The sequence below is a fragment of the Trachurus trachurus genome, assembly GCF_905171665.1.
Source record: "Trachurus trachurus genome assembly, chromosome: 13".
Classification (NCBI taxonomy): Eukaryota; Metazoa; Chordata; class Actinopteri; order Carangiformes; family Carangidae; genus Trachurus; species Trachurus trachurus.
Genome location: NC_139892.1, coordinates 2,913,602 through 2,935,825, shown reverse-complemented (window position 1 = coordinate 2,935,825; position 22,224 = coordinate 2,913,602). Strand labels below are relative to the sequence as shown.

At 44.3% G+C, this 22,224-nt stretch overlaps 1 protein-coding gene across 1 annotated transcript in view; it reads right to left on the bottom strand.

The window, feature by feature from the left end:
* LOC310995679 (NLR family CARD domain-containing protein 3-like) overlaps positions 1 to 5,427 on the bottom strand; it is a gene marked incomplete at its 3' end in the record, with an annotated part of 63,221 nt that extends 57,794 nt beyond the window's left edge. Inside the window, exon 1 of the mRNA XM_083984796.1 lies at positions 5,315 to 5,427. The remainder of the gene's footprint in view (positions 1 to 5,314) is intronic.
* Between the last annotated feature and the right edge of the window lie 16,797 nt (positions 5,428 to 22,224).

The window sequence follows — 22,224 nt, the reverse complement described above, 5'->3', positions numbered from 1 at the left end:
GTTTGCATCCCACTCTTAACCTGCAGGAGTATGTGTGTGACCGCTGTTTTGATAAAAACTAAATGTCATGTAATATTTTTTCCATTCACAGGGAAGTGAAACATTGGTACACAAGCTTCATGAAAAACAGCTTGAGCTGTTCATGTCCTTCTTGGCCTGCTTCGTTAAGGGGGAGTACTTCACAGCATTGTCACCCAGGGCTCTCGTCAATCTGGTTTTGGAGGGCCACATGATTTTGCCTGCAAGAGAGATGTATGTTGGACAGGATGCAGACACATTCAGGTCAAAGACTCCAAATCATGCTGTAAGTACTCTGTAGCATAGGAAGTATTAAATAACTGTTCTAGCTGTACATTGGGAATATGCACTTATGGTGAACTGTGTTGTATTGTGTGTAATGTCCTTGTGTCTTCTGTATGTATGTATGTATGTATGTATGTATGTATGCTACTTGACACCTTAATTTCCCTCAAGATCACTAACTGATACTTTACTCTACTCTACTCTACTCTACTATATTACAGTTGCTGAAGCCATTTATGGAGAAGCTAAAGACCGCGTACACAACCACTGCTGCATATATGCAGACGAAGCTTCCCTTGGACAGCCCGACCCTGAAGGCCCTGTCTGCTCTCGACCCACTTTTGAGAGGCCATTCTCAAGGACCCATCCAGCTGAAGAGGCTAAGTGGAATGCTGAGCCACCTCCTTCCCACAGGCTGTGATGTCCACCAAGAAATACTGAAGTACAGTGTTGACCTGGCGTTACCTGCCTTCAAGGAGGGAGATTGCTTCCTGGAGTGGTGGGATCATGTGTTTCAGAGGGAGAAATACCAGGCCCTCACAGCACTGGTGAAGAGTGCGCTGTCAATTTTCCATGGCCCCAGGGTGGAGTCGGCCTTCAGCCTGATGAATGAGGTCATCGACAGCAAGAGTGGTAACATGAATGTGGAGACATGCAATGCCATTCAAACGGTCAAGTATAACCTCATGGCTAGAGGGAAATCGGCTGTGGAAATGTTTAAAAGGGAGAGCGTGCGTTATGGGGAGGTGGACCGCGTTCTCTGTAAGAACATCCGGACAGCCGGAACAGCAGACAAGCGGAAAAGGCAGCAACGTTTGGCTCAACGTGAAGTGTCACACAGTGCGACAACACTCAAAGCACAGGTTGTAGACAAGGAAAAGCAGGCCAGGCTGAGGCACGCTGCGAAGCACAGGAAGAGGGCCTGTGAGGTCCTTGTGCAGGCCAAAAAGAAAAAAAAATGAACTTTTTTATGATGTTGAACTGTAAATAGTCCTACTGTTGATCCTTATGAAGTTTTTTTTCTATTGTTTACCAATAAATGTTTGTATATGGTAAGTTATTTTGTAGTGTATTTATTAATTCAAAATGCCTCTGGTTGCACTTATAACACAAACTACGAAATTCACTTTTCCGCGCGCGCGCACGTCCGCGTACCCTTGTCACCTTTTTCACCCCTGACCAGTTTGCATGCCTGTAGAAACATACCATCAGGTGTACAGTGAATGGATGCGTGCAACTTACAAAGCAAGTCTCTTCCCATGAGGTTTATGGGGCTCGTCTCCGAAGTGAGAAAGGAATGTGCTACATTATTACCGTTCACCGCAATATTTGTGTATTTGGGCAGTGGCTCTTTCTACAGAACACCTGAAACACCGACAGTTGTGACAAAATTATTTGTGGCAATTCATTACATGTTCATCGGATTTCACAGTTGAAATGGTTGCACCAATATCAATCAGAATTTCAACAGTACTACCGTTAACCTTGACATCTTTTTGCCTGTTGCTTTCAGCTGTGCTTGTGTACCTCTAGACATAGTTGTGTCTGTGTAAGATCCCACCCCCTTTGGTCTGGAGTCAGTCAGCTCAAAGTCTTCGTCTGTGTCATCTATTTCAATGTCTGTGCGCGAGTTTGTTTGTAGCTGGTGTTGTTTTGTCTTATTCTTATCTTGTCTGTGAGTGCCTATACTGGTGTGTGTGCCTGCACTAGTGTGTGCCTCTGCTGACCTGCCTGTTCTCTTTCTCTTTTTAGTTGAATCACAGCAGCAGCATGCAAAATCATCATCGTTCTTTACGATACGTTGTGGGAGCTCTGTGGAGATCCCCAGTTTAGGGCAGTTTACAACAGCACGTACCAGCTCAGTCATTCCACACTCACTCAAGACTTGTACACATTCTTTCATATATAGATAATTCCATACCGTATTACCCACGGCGGGGTCCATGTTCGTTTTGTCTAGGAGGTGTGTGCCAATTTTTGTGTGTGAAATTTTTCTTGTTCACCCCCTGTTTTGGACTGATGAGCACTCATTGTATAAATTCAAACAAACAGGACATTCAATAAACATACAAAAACAACTTCAGCAGCATACAGGTTTTCTCGTCTTACATACATTTTCAGTGCTGTACGTGTGAAGGATGTAGACGTTTAGTCCCAGTATATACACATTTTAGTTTTGTTCCCGACGGACACAGACAGGTGGTCCCCAATCTTGATCTCTGGTGAAGCAGATCTTTTTCAATCCACCCCGAAATTCCTTTACTATGACCAGAGATCACAGGTGGGCCCCTCCGTGCCGGGCCCGGGCTTTCACCGCACCCAGAAAAGTGATTAGCTCACCCAGTTCTTCCTCACAACCATACAAGCACTTTGCAAAAATTGATAATTCACTCTAAGTTAAAACGTTTCTTATACAGAATTAATAATGAAGTATCACTATTCATACTAATTCTTTATCAATTGTTTATCTCCCATTTTACATTTTTTTAGTTCGTGATCTCGTCAAACTCAGACAGGGTAAGGCACAATATATAACAAGACATTATACATTGGCACTTACCGAGTCGTTCTGTTGAGATCCTGTTCGTGACGCCAATTGTTAGGGAGGAATTTGTGGTGATGCTGATGAAGAAGAAGAAGTACCAGAGTCCTGTATGTCTTATGCTAAAGGAGCTTATTTACTTGGTGCAAGGAGAACAGAAGAGTCATCATCACAACATGATTGCATGAGTCCACTTCAATTCTGATGGTCAAACAGTAAAGCTCAGATTCTTATACTAGAAAGGTGGGCCGAGATAGCAAAGGGGAGATGTGTTAACATTAATTTGGCTATAATGCATAAACATGAAGATAAGGAATCATACCAGCTAGGAAATACAAAGTGTCATCCAGTGACGGAAGGCGTTATCATCAACTCAGCTGTGTCTGTAAGCAGCCAGAGAGTGAGATTGAAGTTGCCAAAGAGGGACCATGGCCTTGGCATGTTCCTCAGAGAGAAAATAGGGCAGATAACTGCCCCAGCAGTAATCTAACAGAAAGTCACTATAACACAGAGGAAGGCCATTAACTACACAAACTAACTATAGGGAGGTGAAATTATTCTCTAACACTGATCATGTGCTCCTTCTACTGAGGAGAAAACTCCGACCTGCTGCATCTATTGACCCCTTGCAGCTACGTCACAATTAGAACGTTACGCGAGAGGCGACGCCATGACGGACGGCAGAAAGTGCTCAGTGATAATGTACTGTCTATGGGTGCCGTCCAACAATGTGGCTCGATCACTTCACACTACAATCTCACAGCATTATCACTTATTTTAAATAGAATATCTACTCATCCGTTGCAATAATCCGTTTGTTTTTTTGTTATTCGCCGTAGAATATCTCAGTTCTCTGTGCTTTTTCCACTGCTAAGGAGCTAACGTCAGTCAGTGCCACACTCCCCATACAGCAGCTGCTCCTGTCTTTGCTGCTGCTAACTACAGTTAACGGACCTGGAAAGTAAAACCTGGTCCGACCCGTGGGTGTTGAAGACCTGACCCGACGTCTGTTTAGTGATCATTCTCTGATTAAACCCGGCTGAAAAATAAAAGAAAACGGGAAGCCGTCTTCGTTGTAATCGCCGCGATCCGCCGCCGGCGGCAACTAAGTTACGTTGTGACGGTGCTATGTTTACTACGAGCGTTAGCTGTTGTTAGCCACAGCATGTAGCTCAGCTAGTTAGCTTCAACTGTGTTTACATCGACTATACACTGTAGATAAACTAACTTATAATGGCATCGATAACGTGTCTGTATATCTTCGCACTGGTCCTGTTGCTCATGTAACCCCGCTGCCAGCCACCAGCCCCCGGTTCTTAGCTCTAGACCAGCAAGGAGTTGGTGCTTCAGACCAGTTTTAAGGAACAATATCCGGTTTTTAAGCGGTGGAAAAGCAAAGACCCGGTGCTAGTCAGGCTCTGGCTCCGAACCAGCACTGGAACCAGCTCAGTGGAAAAGGAGGAGAAACCCTACAACCACGGTATGTCACAAAACTATAACGCGCCCATTCAATTACATTGACGTTCACTGTTCTTTTGCCGTCCATCATGGCGTCCGCAGCTACCGCGAGTGGAACGTGACGTCACGTGCAAGGGGTCAATAGGTGTGTTTCCATTACAGATTTTCGCAAAATAAAAGCAATATTTCTGAAATTTTGAAAAAGACAACTGCTATTTGCGAGTGTTTCCATTGAAAGGTGTTTTGCGAATGACAAATAATTCTTGTGTTTCCATGGCGATGGTACAGCGATCTCAGCTGCCGCTACAGCTTGAGAGGTTTTTCGAAATGTAGGTGTTTCCATTACCAGTTCTTTTATTGCGATAATTAGGTTTTGCGCATTTGTAGGAGTAATGGAAACACACCTAGTGTGTGGTTTTGAAACTGAACCACCTCCAACTGAAAACTCCTGCAGTGCAGGAAGAAAGGTCATAGGTGCCTCACTCCTAGACATGTACAGCACCTGCCAACATAATCTACACTGAGAATGACAACAGAGAGGAGAGCAGCATGGACTGATTCATCCCTCTACTGACCCCAGAGTCTCCAGTCTACAGTCTGGACTCTCCACAAGAGCATAAAGATCCTTCCAGTCTGAATCCTGCAGGTTGTTCCAGCTCAGGTCCAGTTCTCTCAGGTGGGAGGGGTTGGACTTCAGAGCCGAGACAAGTGAAGAATGGTTGATCTCTGACAAACCGCAGTTGATCAATCTGAATAAACAATAAAAGAAGAAGAGGGTTTTTTTTGTCTCTGAACCTTTTTTCACCTCTCCAAAACTCAGTGAACACAACATCACATCAGTCTGTGTGGACTATACAATCCACCCCCACCCCCCCACACACACACACACACACAAGTGACCAGATTATTGATTATTGATGACCATACAGTGAAATGATCTGAAAGTGAAGAGTCATTGTCAGGTTCAGTTGTGGATCTAAGATCTACAACAGTAACAGTCAGTGAACTGACCTCAGAGTCTCCAGTCTACAGTCTGGACTCTCCAGAAAACCACTCAGATCCTTCACTCCTGAATCCTGCAGGTAGTTGTTGCTCAGGTCCAGGAGTCTCAGGTGGGAGGGGTTGGACTTCAGAGCTGGGCCCAGATAAGAACAGCTGATCTTTGGCAACCCGCAGCGCTCCAATCTGAATAAAGAATAAAAGAAGAAGATTGAGTTTTTTTTTTTTTTTTTACAGTGTCTGAACCTTTTTTCAGTTGAACACAACATCACATCAGTTTGTGTTGACTGTACAATCAACATGCTTCTTGTTCCTTTGACACAACATTTAAAACATATTAAGGTCAACAAAGACCAAACAACAGATTTTAACAGCTCCATGTTGAGTTTCTTTCACGGTTTGTCAGAACAGAAAACCTCTTGTTGTAAACTGAAGCTGAAGTGAACAGCAGTTCACACTGTGACTGTAAAAGTTGGGCCTTGGAGAGATGTAGACACACGTCTCTGAGCTCCCCCATATTAACCTTTATTTATGTGAAGGAGCCCAATCCACACATGATTATGACAGATTGAGTATCGTATGGTAACAGTGAGTGGAGTTGTGCTGCCTCTCTGACAGCTCACTGTGGCTGCTGCCCGCAACATTTAAAACAGATCCACTATCAAAACACCACATTGTGGCTGCAGGAGAGGGAACAGCAAACAAGTACTGCTGATGATGAGATCAATGTTGGTTTACATGCTGCATCTGTTTCATCCCTCTGTGGTACTGCAGTCACGTCAGTCGCGTCAGCAAGGCTATGAAAATCAACTTTTATCTGAATTTTTAGACATTTCTAGTGACCTACGCTTTGGTCAGTGTCACTTTTAAAAAGTAATTAGTTATAGTTACTAATTACTTCTCCCAAAAAGTAACTGAGTTTGTAACTGAATTACTCCAATATAAAAGTAACTAGTTACCAGGGAAAGTAACTTTTTTTAAGTTTAAATGCCTATGTCGAAGAATTTTTTTCTCTCTCAATTTTAAATAGTATTTTATTGTTTTCATATATTTCACTGATCGCAATTATGGAATGCGAGTGTGTGTTTTATTGAAAGCGAGGCTGGTGTGCGTATGAAAATACGCGGCGGCGACGACGACCGGAGGGGAACGTAAGTTTCGCTTTTACCCACCACGTCTCTCCCTCGACGCAGAGGGGAGGGAGGGAGGAGGGGGGGGGGGGGGGGGGGGGGGGGGGGGGGCGGTGATTCGTACCCGTGCAGGGAAGTTACATAGTGCAGTTTCAGCCGACGCGACCCGGGTCAGGCTGCGGCGGCACCACCATTCATCCTATTAACCATTTTTCTACCATTGCAATGAGTCTGGAAACATTATTTTAAGGCCGAAAAACTCCGCAATGTTACTTTAATAAAGACACTCATATTTAGTAACCTCCCCTGCAGCGAATATCCATCTCTCTGCTGCTGTTTATTTCACAGGATCTTCGATGGTTCAAACAAATAAGGTATGACAGAAATTCTTTCTTTTTTTCTTTTTTTACAAATCTGTTTATTGAAACACTTCACATCATGTTACATGACCTTTACAAATAGATGATGACAGAAATTCTTTAGAATATATTCTTCAAGAAAAATCTACACAATCTACAGCTATTGACCAATATCAATAATGTGTTTGCCAGGTTCTCTCAGTGCTGCGTGTAAAGACGCTTTCAAGAACAACCTTCAACAAGCATGTTAAGTCCTATATACAACCAGCCATTATTCACAAGTGGAAAGTGGATCAGCAAGGCCTTCTTCTTGACCTGAAGCAGAAGGAGCAGGTTTGGCTGGGAAAGGACATGAGAGCTGACAGCCCTGGACACTGTGCCAAGTTTGGCGCATATTCGGTGATGGACCTCAGAACCAACAGGGTTATTGATATTCAGCTTGTTCAGGTAAATTTTCATAATGAATATAACACTGAAATGAACACAGAATTTAAATATGACATGTTTAATTATATGTTTCATGTCTTATATTATAATGGTGATCCTATGTAATTGTGGTATCATATCCATGAGCATCTTCAGCCAACTTTTTTCTCCTGTAATTTATAGAGCAATGAGGTGGGTGGCAGTGTACGGATGGAGAAGGAGGGCCTGGTTCGCAGTCTGGCATTTCTGGATGAATCTGGAGTGAAGGTGGCTGCTTTTGTGACTGACCGACACCCACAAATGCAGAAGTACCTTAGGGAGCAGAGACCAGACATCACACACTATTATGATGTATGGCACATTGCAAAAGGTATCATAATCAATATTATATATTGACAGATTTGTATTTATCATGGTTTACATGGTTTTTAGTTAGGTTTTTTTTTTTTACATGTTCCATGAATGTATCCCACAGGCATCAACAAGAAAGTGGAGGGAATAACGAAGGAGAATGGTTGTGAGAAAGTGAAGAAATGGCAGGCCAGCATATAGAACCACCTTTACTGGTCAGCGACGAACTCCTCAAGTGGGGAAGAGACTGTGGCCAAGTGGACATTGCTGATGAACCACATTCAAAATGTCCACGTGCACGAAGATCCCCTGTTTCCTGTCTGCCTGCATGGACCGACCACGAGCATCTCAAAGTGGCTAAAGCCAGGTATGCACTAAATGACAATTCATTTCAGAAATTAAGTATTCTGCACATGCTTATATTTTATTTATTACTATGCATTTTTTTCAATATTTCGTTTGTTTTCACATCTTTACAAAAATCTAGCCACCAAACCATACTACAGGCTGGAGAAAGTGCTGGAGAACAAGCGTCTTCTCAAAGACATCTCAAAGCTCAGCCCACAGCACCAGACATCTAACCTGGAGGTGTTCCACAGTGTCATCCTGAACTTTGCACCGAAGAATGTGGCTTTTTCATACAACGGGATGCTGTGCAGGTAGATTTGAATCTTCAAACGTTATAATGTACACTTAACCAGTTCATAATCCTAGTCTTGGGGCACTGTCCTGCATGTTTAAAATGTGTTCCTCTTCCAACACACCTGATTCAAATGATTGGGTTGATGATGATGAGTTTATCATTTGTATCAGGTGTGTTGGAAGAGAAAGAATTCAGAATCAGCCTTTTATTGTCACTATACAGAAGTACAGCGAAATTACAGCAATCAACCTGTCTGTACACATTTACTGTAAAACATGCGGGACAGTGGGTCCAAAAAGGATAAGAGTTGGGAGTCACTGCACTGCTGTGTGAGCTACTCTCAATAAAATTACTTAATTTCAGACTGTACCTGACTGCACTGCATTTCAACGAAAACGCTGGCCGCTGCCAGTTGAGGACTGCTGATGGGGAGTTGAAAAACAGAGTGAGCTTTCCCAAGGCCAAGAAGGGTGCACCTTCCGTTGAGCAAGTCAGAACACCACCAACTTGTCGTGAGTAGAATATTTATTAGTATCTCTTTCATTACATTGTTAAAGGTAATATAACAAGATACAATTAAAGTTTACAAATAACAACCATGAACATTATGTTACAAACATTACTTTATTTAGGCTACGTTGATGAACTCCTGAACCTCCTGTTCAATGACGTCCTCCATGACCCTGCTCCCTTCGTGGAACAACTGAAGGCAGTGTCAGTCCCAGAACCCCTGTGCAGCCAGTACGAGAGACCGGAGAAGGCAGAAGTTATAGAGAACTATGGGCCGGATTTACTAAAGGTTTGCGTGTATTAAAACGTGTGCAAACGTGATTGCACGCGCAAACACACGTGGAAACTGATCTACTAACCGGACGCACCGAGGATTGCGTCTCTCACACGGGCAGAATAGCACGTACGATCCATTTAGCGTGTTTGCCTTGATGAATATGTAAATATTGGCGTTTCAGCCAGAACGTGCAAAATACTGGGAGGAGTAGATGCAAATAGATTTATTTAGCACGCGCAATGTGATTGACCAAACCAGGCAGAGATTGCGGTGGCTGTTTTTGCGTCTTTATTTACCACGTCTGAAAGCATGTACTAACTGATACAACTTTGCCAAAACGTATGCGTTTATTGGTTTGATACCTGTCAGAGCCCCGTGATCTTACATCTCTGCATTTCCTCACATCTGGGTAATTCTGTAACAGTTTTACAGCCGTGTTAAAAGTCTTTTACGCGCCGTTACACACGGGGCACGTCTGTCCTGCAGTGCGCTCCTCTCCTCCCCTCTCACCTGGCTGCTCAGCTACGTCTCTCAGTCCCGGTCCGAGACACGTCACCGCTGTCTTCGCCCGTCTTTGATCCCTCTGGTCAGTGGTCAGAGCGTTTAGATCCGTGTGTCCCACCTGAGCTCTCTATTAATCCACTGGATCATGGGCGGCACACACATATTATAGGTGTGTGATTGTCGCTGCAGCTGCTGCCTGTTCGTCACTTTATGACGAGTTGGGCCCTGTAGCGATTTTTTTTATTTATCTAAACAGAGCGCGAGAGAGATGAACAAACATGCTGTTATTGTAGCATCGGATCAAATGTCATTCTGTCCCTTCGTCCGTCCAGCTCTCTGTCCACTCTCTCCATGGCGGAAACGATTACCACGCGCAAAACCCTCATTTACATATTGCGGTTTGCACATGTTTTCATTTAGCGGGTTACTCTTAGTAGATCAGCTGTTTTGCGTGCACTAACCAAACTCGCAATATTTTAGCAGGTGCAAACAATTTAGCGCCCGTTATCTGGGACCTTAGTAAATCCGGCCCTATGTGTCCCGGTTCAGTCGGCAAGGGGTGGCCTAAAGCCAACATAGTCACCCTCTTCATCTGGGTACTCGGGTTGGATTCTGAGCACCACACAGGAAGGTATAACCCTATTCCTTCTTCCTAGATCGCCCCAGCACCAGCTCACAAACTGCCTGTAGGCCAGGTAGCGGGCTCGTCTGTAATTAAATGAGTAAAAAAATCTTACATGAGGAAATAAAAAACATATTGTAACCTATCTCCCCTCTCTCCCTCCTCTGTTTTGTCTTATAGTCTGACATCACCTAGGCTGCAGGAGGAGGGATGGCCACTACTTAACTGCCCTGCTTGCTTCGCTGCTCTGGATTTCAAATCAAAAGAGTAATACATTTGCATCACAAAGCCGTTGCCCACGAAAAAGTCTGACCTCATAATCGCTTTTCTCTCCCTTCGTATCGCTGTAGCCTGTTGACAACTGTGCACCTTTCCATCACCTGTTTCCCGCAGGTGATGCTGCGGGAAACAACACTGTTTTAACCGCAGGGCAGGGTCGGACAGGGACTAACTTTGACTCGGCCTGGCTCAATGATATCCTATTCTCGGGGTGGGACATTTTTACTGTACTCTGTCTCTCTCGCTCGGGACCGGGTTTCAGCACCCATGTGTGTCGTCACGTCTGGTGCAAGCATCACACAACTAAACGATCGAGTGGCTTCTCAGGGTGTTTAGGCTACCGGATATGTTCATGTTTTTTTTTTGTTGTTTTTTTCGATTATAACATGACAAGGATGTGCGTATAGTCCGCATCGATCACACTTGGAAATAAATTGATAAGTGCACATAGTCTCTTCATACTAGACTGATTATTGATAGACTGATAGCATACCTTATATGACATAAATAGATATACCATATAGAGAATGAGACAGAAATAAGTGCTCTGAACTGCGCATGTCCATGTGTGAGTGATATGAGGGCTGATAAAGATAAACAGATAAACTGCGGTGCAGGAAAAACGAGAATGTTCAAACAAATCCTCATCGAGGATAAAACATCCAATTGAGGTCTAATAATAGGCTACTCCGGACGGGGTTCAGATAAAGAGGAGAAACTCGGGGTCAGTTGAAGAAAACCTGCTCCTGACCAGTTGAGGTTCACAGAGTATGCCATGGTGACTGACTCAGAGTCGAGCTGAACCGGCTTGGTGAAACCGAAAACCCAGAGTCTCCTCTAACTCTTGTTTTCACGGGGCCCCGTTCTGTGACTCTCAACAACACAGAGACGGCCAGTCTGCCCCTGTCACCCCTGTCGGAGGGGAACAATCGAACCGGGAGTATATTTCTAAAGATCGGAGCTAATCATCTTTTCGATGACAAATATCTCAATGAATAAAGGCAAAGCGCTAACGTTAGCCTCCCGTTGTCATTCGTCTCAGCTAGCATTGCATGTAAAGGTTATGCTAAATATTCTACTAAGTAATATGCTACTAATATGAATCACAAATATTTAAAAACTTACCATTCAGTGACCACATCACATGAATTATCTTGACCGGGCAGGGCTTCTGCTTCTTCCTCCGAGTCAGAGGGCTCAAACATATATGGCTCGATTTTGTTTATAGTCGGCATTACTGTGTTGTTACTATGAGACTGTTTGACATGGGCGGAGCCAGGGAGATATCAATCAAAACGAAGGAGCTGTCAATCAGAGCGTTATCTGCCACGCCCACACTGTCCTGACTAGTGGTCTAGACCAGTCTAAACAGCAAATCAAAACAGGTTTTTTAATAGTTATGAACAGTTATTTTCACTCAGACTTTTGTGGATGCTTAATGAGACACTCAACTTTGATATAATATAAGCATTTTTGATATTACAAGCCAGGTTTCCACAGGCTTTAAATGTGAAAACAGCAGAGACTTATTCAAGATTTGGGTTTGGGTACCACAATAGGCAAGGGCGCATGACGTCTGTCCGACTACCCATTTCTCCGACCATACATTTCTTTATTTTTGCGTCCATTAGTCCGACCTCCCACTTCTCCGACTTAAGTAGCCCTAACCCTTAACCTTACCCTAAACCTAACCTTAACACTGTAGAATGGGTAGTCGGAGAAATGATCCGTCGGACTTTTGGGCAGTCGGACTGATGTATGCTCCCCGATAGGCGAAACATCGAAATTAATTTATTCATGGCCACATTAAGTGAAATTATTAACTTTACCGATTATCCATCTGATTATCTGTCCTGCTGCGAGCGGACAACGTCTTTCAGCGGTGAACGTCAAAGTGAAACATATAGGCTATAGTCTAATATACCTACAGTAGCCTATACAGTGGGTACAGAAAGTATTCAGACCTCCTCAAATTTTTCATGCTTTGTTTCATTGCAGCTATTTGCTAACATCATTTAATTTCTTTTTTTTCTCATTGATGTACACTCAGCACCCCTTCCTGGGAAACCTGTGTCGGCTGGACTGCACTCCACGATTGGCTGATGAAGAGGCCAAAATCAAGATGGCTCTCCTAAACGCCCCGTCACTATCCAGCAAAACTTTTGTCCTTCGTCGCCTCTGTAACTCTCATGCTTTAGATTTAATGTTCATAACTGAGACGCGGTTGCGTGATGGGGAGGTTGCACCCCTGCTGCTGTCCTCCTGACTGTAGCTTTCTCAGCTATTCTAGGTTGACTGGCAGAGGGGGAATTGCCTCATTTTTTAATAGTTTTAAATGCAAATTGATTTCATATTGTGATCATTTCACTAGTTTTGAATTGCAGCTTTTCACGGTAAACATACCATCTGTTCTAATTGCTGTGATTTACCGTCCACTGAGAATAGGAACGATAGGCAGATAGGTATTATGACACAACAAAAACATCAACAACAACTCATCTTAAAGCAGATATCAGTGGAATGTTTTTGTTAATATAAGTCCTAAATAGTCCTATTTTCCGTCAGCAATCACTTACATGAAGTATTTCAGCCTAAACACGAGTCTCTCCGTCACTCTGCTCTGCTGTAACCCGAGGAGAAAATTTTCCTTGTGGGATACAAGTGTTATCCAATGAGGAGAGAGAACGGCATGAAGGGCTGTGTGTGCAGCCAAGGGATGCGCGTGAATGTGGTGACGTAGCACGAGGACCAATTGATGCCTGACAAGGGCGGGGGCTGCTAACTCATGGTGCGTTCAAAGAAACTCGTACTTTGTGTTTTTCCTTCCTGTGAAGTCATACCAGTTCGATCTGGTACGAGTTCACGGGTCGGAAGTTACGAGTGGCCGTTATAGGGAACTTTCACAGACAACAGGATGGTAAAAACACGAGCTACGGGTTACCTGGAACGCTACCAAGTCGTAGTTGTGACTTGAAGCTGTAACTTACGGTTTCAAAAGCCTGCCTTGAACGCAGCATTAGCCGAAACGGCCGTGAAGCTGATATCTGCTTTAAGGATGCTCTATAGGAATGAACTCACTAGTATCACCTGAGTTAATTCTCGGTATGTATATACTTTTGATGTTATGATGGATAAAGAGATGCTGGTGGACTTTGGGAGGTCACAGGTGTGGGACTACAATCCTCTATCCATCGATGGGACCCCTGTATAGAGGGTGGATACATTTAAGTATCTCGGTGTCCAGATCACAAATGATCTGACCTGGTCTACCCACCTTGACATTGTGGAAAAGAAAGCGAGACAGACTGTACCACCTAAGGAGGCTGAAGAAATTCAGAGCATCCAAAACAGTCCTGCGTAGCTTCTATTCCAGCACCATTGAGAGCATCCTGACTGGGAATATCACCACTTGGTATGGCAATACCACCATGCAGGACAGAGTGGCTATTCAGAGAGTGGTACGTTCAGCTGAACCATACCATACCATAGGGGAGCACCTTCCCAGTTTAGGGGACATCTATCCCAAAAGGTGCAGGGCCACCAGAATCCTGCGAGATCCCAGCCATCCAGGTTATCTCTCCGCTCCGTTCAGGAAAAAGATTCCGCATACTGGCGGCAAGAACTGAAAGACTCAGGAAGAGTTTCTTCCCCCAAGCCGTCCGATATCGCAATGTCACTTTGAAATAGCACTATGCACTTTTATATACATATAACATCTAGTACAGGGGTGCTCATTACGTCGTGATGAAGAACAACAAAAAAAGTATATTTATAAAAACACAGTTGTCTGGACAGCAGGCATTTTTCTCACAACGGACCCCAAAAGGGCAGGTCCGCCGAAGCATCATTCCGGGTGAGTCACGCTCTCCGCCGGTTGTCTTTGTTGTTACTTTGTTGCCGCTCCACGGAGCGCACATGGCTACTTAATTATGCACGTGCTGACCATATATGGTTGTGCTGAGGCATTCTGGGGGTGGAATATGAGGTGTGTTCATGTCTGCACCATTCTTGGGTCCGGTGTGATTTATCAATGGAATATTGCGGAGAGTTGTGCGTATGCACAGCTTGATCAGTGTTTCCCACTGAAACACACGTGCGGTGCGCCCGCACGCGAGAGAGGCGGCAGGTTGAGAGGCTGACAGCTGACAGATGAGAGATGGTGAAACGCTAGCATGATTATTAAAAAAACACCATCTCTCATCTCTGCCGGCACATAGACAGACACAGGTTCACATACAGAGAGGGGCGCACGGTAAATGCAGCTGCAGCGCTATTAACCCCCCCCCCCCCCCCCCCGTCGCATAGTCCAACCAACGACTGGACAACCAAAAATTGGTAGATCATTTTGACTTGGCCACTTTAAAAGTAGCTCTCAGGCTGAAAAAGTGTGAGCACCCCTGATCTAGTACATATATACCCCCCCACCCCACCACCACATCTAATGTATTTTATGTTGTAAATGTTTCCATTTTATTGGTGATGTGTGTCAGTCTATATGACCTGTTTGTATTGTATTGTTGTATTGTTGCGTATATATAGATACTGCCTGTCGTATGTTGTGTGGTAAATAAACTGACTATGTCTTGAGCCCCGGTTTCTTTATTCCTGCTAACCAGCACTCCCAGAAAAACAAGGTAGGTAGGTTAGGTAAGGATGGTGCTTCTTTGTGTGTGTTCTCATCAGGTGAGCATGGAGTTTGTGTGTGTTGTGTTCTTTGTGTTCTGTGTCTGCTGAGTTGATCCCGTTCATTCCCTTCCTGAGAAGTTGGCTCCACCAACTCTGTTGTGCATGGTTGCCTTTGTGGTCAAGTGTCACTACTACCAGGAAAAAGAGGCAATCCTGTGTAAATTACTTGAAGCACAAAATCTCATCTCTGAACACAGTGACTGATTATACACAGTCAGTGGCACAGCAGCGGGCTGCATTCAAGCAGCTGAGACAACTTCTGCAACGTTGCGAGGGCGTAAAATACGAATGTGGTACCCAGCCAGGCAGATTACATTAGAGGATGGAGTGCAGAGAAGCTTCACAGACCCAGTCAAAGCTTAAGCGTTTGTAAAAGAACTTTCAACAGTCACATCATTTCTACAGCAATCAGACACTTTCGCAACAGTAACAGTCAGTGAACTGACCTCAGAGTCTCCAGTCTACAGTCTGGACTCTCCAGAAAACCACTCAGATCCTCCAGGTCTGAATCCTGCAGGGTGTTCTCACTCAGATCCAGTTCTCTCAGGTGGGAGGGGTTGGACTTCAGAGCTGAGACCAGAGAAGACATGCTGATCATTGACAACCTGCAGCACTCCAATCTGAATAAAGAATAAAAGACGATTGAGTTTTTAGTGTTTTTCATTACAGTGTCTATGAACCTTTTTCAGTTCTGTGGCCACATTTCAAGTCAATGAACACAACATCACATCAGTCTGTGTGACTGTAAAATCAACATGTTTCTTGTTGTTTTGACACAAAATTCAAACATTTTAAAAATGTTTAAGCTAATCAAAGACCAAACAACAGATTTAAACAACTCCATGTTGAGTTTCTTTCACTGTTTGTCAGAACAGAAAACTTCTTGTTGTAAACTGAAGCTGAAGTGAACAGCACACTGTGACTGAAACACACTGATGAGTTTCTGTTTGTTAATTGTATTTTCACACAAAGGTGAACAGCTGCTATGATGCAGATTGTTCTGTTCTTTATATACAGTATATATATATATAATATGTTTATTGAAACACTTCACATCATGTTACATGACCTTTACAATAGATGCATGATTGAACAAGTAGAAAACATACAAAACATTATCCCACCCCCACCCCAGTTGGTCTTCCCTTTTAAAACAGAATATCTCATCATCCACCTTACATTTGTACATTCATATTGATCTAAGAGCACAGCTGGACAGAAAAACAGAATGTGTTGTAGCTACATTACATATTACCTCACATATAAATATCAGTTTTATAACAACACTAAACTGCCGCCGTCACACATCAAAGGGAGCGCAGTCACGGCGTGGCCGCTCTGCTGCTGCTGCTCACACCAAAGCAACACTGTTCAGCTGTGCCGACCTAAACACTGGCCACTTGCGAAGCAAGCGCTAACCGTGGCGATTTCTCTTCCTTTTTCTTTTTCAGTCGGGTTTAGGCTTAGAATGATCGCTAATTAGACGGGCCACGTCAGGTCCGGGTTTTAATTTTCACGTCCGTTTATAACTGAAGCAGCAGCAGAGAGATGGGGCAGCTCCTGTATGGGGAGCGTGGCTCTGACCTAACTCCTGTCTGATGTAATGTTAAAGAACGCCTGAACAGCAGAGTGATAATGTCTGTAAAAAGACCCAGTGCTGTTGTACTGTATATCAGCACTCATGTCTCTTGTCCAATCAAATTATTTGGTTGAAACTAACTGTATATAATACCAGTTGTATTTATCTGGAACTGTTATTAGGCTACTCATTGCTTTTATATGTTAATCATTACATCTGAAATGTTCAATTTTTGACGAAAAATAAATATTTAAATCAGAAATAACCTTTTGATATCTTCAAATCTCACTCGTGAGTATGATGGAACATTTAGACTTGACAAAAACAGGGACTTGAGTCCTATCGTGATATATATCGATATCGACTGATATGAAAAAAATTATCGTTTTTTCTCATATCGCCCAGCCCTACCATGTAGTATAGAATTTCCCTGTCGACCCTCGGAGTGAAAATTCGATTTTTTCTAATTTAAAGCAGAAGTGAGTGATCCGGTCGTTTCGCTAATGCTGCGTTCCAGGCAGGCTTTTGAAATCGTAAATTACAGCTTCAAGTCACAACTTACGACTTTGTAGCGTTCCAGGCAACCCACTCGTGTTTTTCCGACCTGTTTTACCGGTGAAAGTCACTATAACGGCCACTCGTAACTTCCGACCGGTGAACTCGTACCAGATCGAACTGGTACCACTTCACGGTCGGAAAAATACGAGTTTCCTTGAACGCACCATAACAGTCCTCGTCGCTACGTCACCACATTCACGGCGTTCCTTGGCTGCACACACAGCCCTGCATGCCGTTCTCTCTCCTCATTGGATAAAAACTGTAGGATACGATAAATGTTTTCTCTTCGGCTCAGAGCAGAGCAGAGGGACTGAGAGACCCGTGTTTCAGTCCAAACACTCTATGTAAGTGATTGCTGTCGGAAGATATAACTATTTAAGACTTATATTAACACAAATATATCACTCACTTCTGCTTTAAGGAATGACATTAGGTCAGTCTGCTAATATTGTTCTGCTGGGGGTTTAGGCAACTTCCAGTGTAGAAGGATACGCCTGCAAACAATCAGAGAGGCAAATGCTAAAACATTTAATGTCTGCTTACTGAATTCTATCAAGACCCTAATGGAAAGATACTGCCTAATACAACAAAGGTTGCACCTTTGGGTGGGTGCATATCTCACCTAGGGAAATATGCACTGCACAAGGTTGTAGCTAAATAGACAATGCAACCTGCCCTGCGCAGACCTTTGTTTGTGTGGAAGTGAATGTGAGAATGATGCAGGCTGCGGTGGCTCGAATGACACCGAGGAAAGTGATGAAGACCTGTGATAAGGTTCAGAGAATCTCCTTCCATGATTTCTTGCACAAGTTTTTTTCTGTGAAATTGAGCATTCCCTGTCTCTATTTAGCAGCCACTCATTAATATCCAGTTTCTTCATTTATCCAAGAGACCACTGCCAGCAATTCCAGTGTCTCCACACTCAATCCCATATGATTGGACTAATTGCTGAGAGACAACAGACTAGGGGCCCTAGTTTCATGGCGCGGCACAGGGTGGCACAGTGCAAGTTTCAACCAGCGCAGCCTGGCGCGTGGTCAGTTTGGCAGTTTGGTACACCGAGCTGCGCTGAGATGGCTGTGTAATATTGCAACAATTATAAAACAAGCTATATGAAAAAAATCTAGGGAATAGCTTGCACAATAATATACATGTTCTAGAGAATGTAGTAAAAATATGGAAGGCATTTTAAGTAGTTCAATCTGACAGATTTAGATCACTAAATCAAAGTGATGTTGCAGGACCAAAAATTGGGAAATTGTTTGACTTATTAATTTTGCAACAGTGGGTCTTACAGGGTTAGAATCACTTTTCCAGAGTAATTTGCCCAACACTGTGGCTGCTGATGAAATGGTAACAGGAGATAGCCTAGCTCAGGAGAGGTTCAGGCCCACAGCTTTCCAATAACCTCCCCCTCATAGCCAGCTGCATTTTGGCTCTCTGATTTGTGTGACAATGGAAGACCAATTGCCCACTTAGTGCAAACAAAAGGCTGAGCAATTATAATGCTAATTCAGCATCCTTACTAGTTAATCTAAATTTGTAGTACATCACACCACACATCACACACACACAAAATCCTGTTTAGTAGATTAACACATGAGCATCAGCAACATCCCTAACTGATAATGCTAATTCCCTGGCCTAAGACATAAGACATGCACTGAATACCTTCACAGCTGCAAACATCTTCCAACATTATTTTCATCCCCTGAAATTAAAATTAAAAGAGGACTCTTTAATGGAGATTCACAACGATTACACTGTGATCAAATATTTGACAGGAGGTATTACTAGCATTCATTTCCGAATAAAACAGTGGCCAGCGCATAGGCCTGTTATAATTGAGAGGGCAGCAAGATGCGGGAGAGAGCCTAGGAGGAAAGCCAGGCAGCACACGATATGAATTGTGGCTTTTAGTATGGATACTAGTTTATGAAACAACTTAATCACACATTGAATTAGTGATTTCTGGTTGCCACACGCCACTGCTGTAGGCGATGAGAATTTGTGAGAGAAGCGCCATCTCCTGGTTATACCCTGTAGCCTATTTCAATGAATGGGTGGTGTTACAGTAAAACATGGACACTCCCATGAGAAAGAGGGGGGCCACTGCAGCGGCTGGGATTTGAAGGGGATTTGAAGGGAAGTTGGCAGGAATACATAGGCCATTCGGCTGACTTTCAGCCTGAAGGGGAACTTTTAAACCGCTACTACTGCATTTCCTCCCTGTCAGTCTGATTTATCATGTGTGTGTGTGGAGCTGTGTTTATAAACATCATAACGAGCGCCACCTGCACCTGTTCTATTTATAGACATTGATAATGAGCTGGCCCCTACAGCTGGCCAACTGCACAAGCAGCAGCAGGAGCAGAGCAGTGAAACAGAATGTAACCAGTGTTGTCGCAATCGCGAACGCCGGGTAGCCGTGGTGTTACTCCGGTTTGTCTGCATCAATTTTAGTCATGTTTTTTGCTCCTCCCAACACAGGGTGACCATCAGGAAAACGAGTTAGAGGTCAAAAATGACCGGAATACTCCTTTAAGATTACCCCTACAAAGGATATACTTCATCAATAATTTATTATAAGCACATATAACCATAATTTAAAGCCCCGGTATGTAACTTATTTGGCTTTTTATGAGCAAAAATCAAATATTGCTTTCATAAATACGTATTTCACTTAACTCATTGAGTGCCGCGCTCCTTTCCAAAGTTTTAGTCAAGTGTACCGGCAATTTAGACCATTTTTGACGATTTTTGTAGAGCCACAGTGTATTCTATATTATTGCCACCAACACATACTGTGGCTCAATTGAAAGGTTTAACTTAATGCGTCAAGTGGCCACAAACCGTTTGTTTCTACGTGCCTCTGTTCCTGAGAAAAGTCAAGCTAAACATGGCTGGGTTTCACCAAAATCCCTCCTTTTTTTCTAGAAAAGGAGATACAGCGTCTTTTATGAAAGGTGCTCTGTTTGTGTCTGTCGCTCTTCTGACACTCGCATTTCTGGATCAAAGGGCTCGTATAAGATAAATATATACAACAGTTGTTGTTCTATTCACAAAACCACCAGCGGGGGCGGGGGGGGCGCCACTAAACAACAATAACACAGACGCACCGTGCCGTGTCACAGCTTCTCCCCGCGGAGCGTGAGGGTCAGTCGGCCACCGCGGCTCGGGAAGACCGGTCCCACCGGTGGTCGCGGTCCTGCTGTGGTACGGGTCGGTGATGCCGGTCTGCTTTGGCCCAGAGACCATCAGATTTTACCGCGGGAGGACTTTGGGGAGGACACGGTGTTGCTCCAGCTGAAGACCGGGCGGACTGTCGGCTGAGAGCTTCCTGGTTCAGCTCCGAGCAGCTCGAGCAGCTGGAGCAGCAGCGCGGGTGAGAGCAGAGCAGCAGCGGAGCAGCTGCGCTGCATCCACATGCAGAACTCGTTTGCAGAAGCCGAGTTATGATAAAAACTTCCAGATCATGAGCTGTCATGTGACTTTGATCGTCATCTATTTCAGTTCTCCTCGTCGTAGAGTCCCCAAATTTACATATAATGTGTATTAAAGTGTCTATTTTCATAATTTAAAAAAAAAGCAAAAAACGTAAAATTACGTTTTTGGCACTCAACGCATGGGAACGAAAAACGAGAAATTACGTGGTTGGCACTCAATGAGTTAAGTCAAATCACACCCGCATACAAATGAAAGCTTTCTCGTACCTAAGAATGAGTTGTTACAAGTCGTTACAAATACTATACAAGGGGGGCGCACCGAACCGAGGCAGCCATGTTGCATCGCCATTTTTTACGTTCAGTGGCAGAGTGACCGTACGTTCCGTCCCGATATGCAACCGCACCGCTAGATGGGGTGAATTCCTACATACTCGGGCTTTAAACAAACTATACCCAGAATAAAGAAACAATACACAACCAAGGCTTTTTTCATATTTTCTTCAAAATGTATTTAGTAGGGCCGGGACTTTAACGCGTTAATTACGATTAATTAATTACACAAAAATTAACGCATTTTAATCGCACTTATTTTGCACCGCATCTAACAAGCCGCCGACACTATAATACATCCATGCACTGATCACTGTAAGGGAGAGCGGAGGTGAAAAGAGACAACAACACTCCTGTTGTATACTGGCCTCAGCCTGTACCATCGCTAAGAAACCAGTGAGTAACGAGTTAAAGCTATGGTCTACGATTTGGAGCATTGGTAATTATTATTAACATCGTTTATACAGCGATTATGGTCCTGTGGTCCGATATACACGTGGCCCTGCTGAGCTACTGGTCTTCCTCCTCTCCCCGACACACAGCTGCTTCCAGCCGCAGCCTGAGCGGGTCTCTCTGCACTGCGGCGCCGCGGAGCTCCAGGCCCCGGTCTTCCTGCTCCTCTTCCCCAGACACAGCACTCTGTGGCCGGTCACCCAGCGCGAGGAGTCTCCCTGTAGCATGAGGCTGTGCTAATAGCTGCTAATGGCGTCGCCGCGGTCCCGTTGCAGGGGCCGGCGACGACGGCAACTAGCATCGCCTCATTACCGGCAGCTGGTGCACGGCGCCGCCGCTATTAGTAGGCTAGCGCCGAGCACAGCCGAGCTACACGGAGACTCTTCGCGCTGGGTGACCCAGGACAGGGTCCTGTGTCTGGGGAAGAGAAGCAGGAAGAGTCGGGGCCTGTCGCTCCGCGGCGCCGCAGTGCAGAGAGACCCGGTCAGGCTGCTGAAGCAGCGGTGCTGAGTTTATGTTGAACAGGTAATCTTTGGTTTTATTGTGGAAGTTGTGACTGTGAATATGACATTTTACTCCGCATTCGGTTTCTGCAGGCAGCAGCAGGCTTGTTGCTTGCTCCGCTCTGCTCTGGGAGGAGGGGGGGGGGCGTGTTTAAAAAAAAAAAAAAAAAGCGCTGGTCGCGGGGAAGCTGAGAACAGCGGAGTTTCCTCTGCTGCAGCTGAACAGCTAATATGTGGTCAAGATGTAGCTACAGACTTGTCAGTGT